We start from the raw sequence: 6,000 nt of genomic DNA, 5'->3' as shown, positions 1-6,000 counted from the left end.
AAGAATGCATTAGAAAGCATTTAGGCAAGTCATTTTTAAAGTAATTGGATTTCAATTCAAGTATGACAATTATTTATAAATTTTTAAATATTATACATCATAAATAAACATGTCATTTAAAATAACAAATTATTCATATGGTTAAATGGTAACATTGACAAAGTACTACACCACTTTCCTAGCAAAGTGAAGTAAATTAGTAAAATTAGACTCTTTATCGTCCAGAAGTACCCTAACATGGCATATACATATTTAAACACATTTCTGTGAATTTTAGTTTATCCTATTTTTTTACTTTTTCTCATTTAACATTTTGTCTATTATAATTTTTGTGTATCCTTTGTTTTTTTTGTTTTATATGTGACCTCTTCAGATGGCGAAATATTAAATATTTGCAATATTACTTAAAATCATTGTTGACACTGTTCACCAAATCTATTATTCAACAAATCTTGTTAATTATTATTGGCAGTGTTTTTACATATTAAAATAATTGCTGAAAACTTAATCAGAATTTAACTGTATTATTGCAATAACTGTGTCACTAGTCACTAGCTTTCTCCATCTGCATATTAAAATAGGCACATGCACACATTGTGTATAAAAAATGTTCAAAACCCCTAATCTGACAATCCAAGCATCTCAAATATGGCATGCAAACTTGTTCTCCCACATAAATGCTCTATTATTTTGACTGTTTTGTTCTATTATGCTCAGTCTCACTTTCACAATTTTACAATTTTCCCTTTGCATAAACTCAGATTACTCTATTTCTATATGAGTCAATGGTACTCATCCACCTAAATCTTCTAGTCACACTTTCATTACAACCAAAAATAATTTCACAAAGAATCAGAGATTCCTGGTTATAGCCCTTTCCTGTAGCTAATTAGGTTGGGAATGTGACTTACACACCAGAAAAAATATATATATATATTTTAATATATAAATATATATATATAAGTATATATATATATATTTTTTCTTCTATACACACTGCAGATAATATCACTTCTTATCTTTATAAACATGTTCATCCATTTAATTTCTTTTTATTAAATATTGTATACTCAATGTGTCTCTTCTTTGTGGCTATATCTCTTAAACCATAAATATGGCTAAGCAGTGAAATACTCCAAAAATGACAGTAGCAAAGAAAATATTAAATGAACAAAAAATAAATATTAAAAAATATTGTTGTTACATATCATAGTTTCTGAATCCTTTTATATTGTCTGTATTTCTCTATTCAAATGCAGTCACATTCTTTAAAAACCTAAAATAAAACATGCTACTAGCTTCTATTTCTTTCAATTCAGTTACTTAGTCATGTCTGTAACCCCGTGAACCACAGCATGCCAAGCCTCCCTGTCCATCACCAACTGTCAGAGTCCAACCAGACCCATTACCATCCAGTCGGTGATGCAATCCAACTATCTCATCCTTTGTCGTCCCTTCTCCTCCTGCCCTCAATCTTTCCCAGCATCAGGATCTTTTCCAATGAGTCAGCTCTTCACATCAGGTGGTCCAAAGTATTGGAGTTTCAGCTTCAACATCAGTCCTTCCAATGAACAGCCAGGACGGGTCTCTTTTGAGATGGACTGATTGGATCTCCTTGAAGTCCAAGGGACTCTCAAGAGTCTTCTCCAACACCAAAGTTCAAAAGCGTCAATTCTTCAGCACTCAGCTTTCTTTATAGTCCAACTCTCACATCCGTACATGACTACTGAAAAAACCATAGCCTTGACTAGACGGACCTTTGTTGACTAAGTAATGTCTTTACTTTTTAATATGTTGTCTCGGTGGGTCATAACTTTCCTTTCAAGGAATAAGCATCTTTTAATTTCACAGTTGCAGTCACCATCTGCAGTGATTTTGGAGCCCCCCAAAAAATAAAGTCTGACACTGTTTCCACTGTTTTCCCATCTATTTCCCATGAAGTGATGGGAACAGGTGCCATGTCCTTAGTTTTCTGAATGTTGAGCTTTAAGCCAACTTTGTGACTCTCCTCTTTCACCTTCATCAAGAGGATTTTTAGTTCCCCTTCACTTTCTGCCATAAGGGTGGTGTCATCTGCATATCTGAGGTTATTGACATTTCTCCTGGCAATCTTGATTCCAGCTTGTGCTTCTTCCAGCCCAGCATTTCTCATGATGTACTCTGCATATAAGTTAAATAAGCAGGGTGACAATATACAGCCTGGAGGTACTCCTTTTTCTGTTTGGAAGCAGTCTGTTGTTCCATGTCCAGTTCCAACTGTTGCTTCCTGACCTGCATATAGGTCAAGAGGCAGGTCAGCTGGTCTGGTATTCCCATCTCTGGAAGAATTCTCCACAGTTTATTGTGATCCACACAGTCAAAAGCTTTGGCTTAGTCAATAAAGCAGAAATAGATGTTTACCTGGAACCCTCTTGCTTTTTTGGTGATCCAGTGGATGTTGGCAATTTGATCTCTGGTTCCTCTGCCTTTTCTTTTCTTTTTTTTCTTCTGTAAACATTTTATTTTATTTTTTATTTAAATTTATTTATTTTAATTGGAGGCTAATTACTTTACAATATTGTACTGGTTCTGCCACACATCAACATGAATCCACCACGGGTGTACATGTGTTCCTCATTCTGAACCCCCCTCCCACCTCCCTCCCTGTACCATCCCTCCAGGTCATCCCAGTGCACCAGCCCCAAGGATCCTGTATCGAACTTGGACTGGTGATTCGTTTCTTACATGATATTATACATATTTCCATGACATTCCCCCAAATCATCCCACCCTCTCCCTCTCCCACAGAGTCCAAAAGACTGTTCTATACATCTGTGCCTCTTTTACTGTCTTGCATACAGGGTTATTGTTACCATCTTTCTAAATTCCATATATATGCTTTTTCTAAAACCAGCTTGAACATCTGGAATTTCACAGTTCACATATTGCTGAAGCCTGGCTGGGAGAATTTTAAGCATTACTTTACTAACATGTGAGATGAGTGCAATTGTGCAGTAGTTTCAGTATTCTTTGGCATTGCCTTTCTTTGGGATTGGAATGAAAACTGACCTTTTCCAGTCCTGTGGCCACTGCTGAGTTTTCCAAATTTCCTGGCAAATTGAGTGCAGCACTTACACCACTTCATCTTTCAATATTTGAAATAGCTCAACTGGAATTCCATCACCTCCATTAGCTTTGTTCATAGTGATGTTTCCTAAGACCCACTTGGCTTCACATTCCAGGATGTCTGGCTCTAGATGAGTGATCACACAATCATGATTATCTATTTCTTTACCTATCATATATTTTTAATATTGCAGTCTGGATGGATAATTCAATACTAAACTAACAGTCAAGTTAAAAACAACAAAGGACATCTTTTAAATATCACTTTTACTGAAATTTTGTTCATTTGACATGATTATAAATTCCATTCCTAAACCCTTCCTTTCCATGATATTGGGCTTCCCTGGTGGCTCAGGCAGTAAAGAACCTGCTTGCAATGCAGGAGACGTGGGTTTGATTCCTGAGTTAGGAAGATCCCATGGAGAAAGGAACAGTTATCCATTCCAGTATTCTGACCTAGAGAATTCCATGGAAAGAGGAGCCTGGCAGGCTACAGTCCATGGGGTTACAAAGAGTCTGACACAACTGAGAGACTAAACACAGCACAGCACAATGCTTCTCCTGCTTAAGTATTGCATTTGCATATATTTAACTGCTTGACTAGATTATGTTCTCAATAAAGACTAAAATATTGCCTTATGCAATTCCTTGTGAAAAGTAAGGGAAGAAGGGGAAGATATACAAAACTCAATGCAGAGATCCAGACAATGGCAAAGAGTGATGAGAAAGTCTTCCTAAGTGAACAATGCAAATAAATAGAAGAAAATAATAGAATGGGAAAGATTGGACATTTCTTCAAGGTAATTGGATATATCAAGGGAACATGTCATGCAAGGATGAGTATGGTAAAGGACAGGAAGAGAAAGGACCTAGCAGATGCAGACGAGATTAATAAGAGGTGGCAAGAACACACAGGAAAACTATACAAGAAAGATCTTAATGACCCAGATAACTACAATTATGTGGTCACTCACTCAGAGCCAGATATCCTGGAGTGTGAAGTTAGGAAGCATTAATACGATCAAAGCTAGTAGAGGTGATGGAATTCCAGTTGAACTATTTCAAATCCCCAAAGATGACGCTGTTAAAATGCTGCACTCAATATGTCAGCAAATTTGGAAAACTCAGCAATGGGCACAGGACTGGAAAATATCAGTTTTCATTTGAATCTCAAAGAAGAACAATGCCAACGAGTGTTCAAACTACCATAAAATTGCACTCATTTCACATATTAATAAGGTTATGCTCAAAACCCTACAAGTTAGGTTTCAGCAGTATTTTTTTAATAAAATGATACCATTAATAACATTTTATTTTATTTATTTTTAAAATTATTTATTTTAATTGGAGTCTAATTACTATACAATATTGTAGTGGTTTTTGCCATACATTGACATGAATCAGCCACGGGTTTACGTGTGTTCCCCATCCTGAACCCCCTTCCCACCTCCCTCCCCATTCCATCCCTCTGGGTCATTCCAGTGCACCATTATTTGAACTTCCAGATGTACAAGCTGGATTTATAAAAGGCAGAGGAACAAGAGGACAAATTAGCAACATTTGTTCAGTTCAGTTCAGTTGCTCAGTCATGTACGACTCTTTGTGACCCCATGAATTGCAGCACGCCAGGCCTCCCTGTCCAACACCAACTCCCAGAGTTTACCCAAACTCATGTCCACTGAGTCGATGATGCCATCCAACCATCTCATCCTCTGTTATCCCCTTCTCCTCCTGTCCCCAATCCCTCCAGCATCAGGGTCTTTTCCAGTGAGTCAACTCTTCCCATGAGGTGGCCAAAGCACTGGAGTTTCAGCTTTAGCATCAGTCCTTCCAGTGAACACCCAGGACTGATCTCCTTTAGGACGGACTGATTGGATCTCCTTGCAGTCCAAGGGACTCTCAAGAGTCTTCTCCAACACCACAGTTCAAAAGCATCAATTCTTCAGTACTCAGCTTTCTATATAGTCCAACTTTCACATCCATACATGACCCCTGGAAAAACTATAGCCTTGACTAGAATTGGTTCGTAGCTGAAGCAGCAAAATTCCAGAACAACATGTACTTCTGCTCCATTCACTATGCTAAAACTTTGACTGTGTGGATCACAGAAAATTGTGGAAAATTCTTAAAGAAATAGGAGTATCAGATAACTTCACCTGTCTCTTGAGAAACCTGTAAGCAGATCAAGAAACAACAGTTAGAACCAGACATGGAACAATGGACTGGTTCAAAATTGGGAAAGGAGTACAAGGTTGTATATTGTCACTCAGCTTGTATAAATATTCTTCAGAGTATATCATGTGAAATTCTGGGCTGGAAGCATGCTGCACAAGCTGGAATCAACAACCTCAGATATTCAGATGATTTCAGTCAAATAATGGCAGAACATGAAGAGAAAGTAAAGAATCTCTTGACTGATGAGCATTAAAGAAGAGAGTGAAAAGCTGGATTGTAACTCAACATTAAAACATTTAAGATCATGGCAGCTTATTCTACCACTTTATGGAAAATGGAAGGAAAAAATTGGAAGCAGTGATAGACTTTCTTTTCTTGAACTCCAAAATCACTGCAGACAGTGACTGCAGCCACAAAATAAGAAGACTCTTGCTCCTTGGAAGGAAAGCTATGACAAACCTATGCAGCATATTAAAAAGCAGGGACATCACTTTGCCAACAAAGGTCTGTATAGGCAAAGCTATGATTTTGTGAGTAGTCAAGTACAGATTTGAGAGTTGGACCATAAAGAAAGTTGAATGCCAAAAACTGGTGCTCTCAAGTTATGGTGCTAGAGACATTGAGATTCCTTCGGAAGAAAGGACATCAAACCAGTCAGTCCTAAAGGAAATCAACCATGAATATTCATTGCAAGGGCGGATGCTAAAGCTGAAGCTTCAA

The sequence above is a fragment of the Capra hircus genome, chromosome 20, assembly GCF_001704415.2.
Source record: "Capra hircus breed San Clemente chromosome 20, ASM170441v1, whole genome shotgun sequence".
In the NCBI taxonomy this organism is placed as follows: Eukaryota; Metazoa; Chordata; class Mammalia; order Artiodactyla; family Bovidae; genus Capra; species Capra hircus.
Note: the sequence above shows the minus strand (reverse complement) of the source record.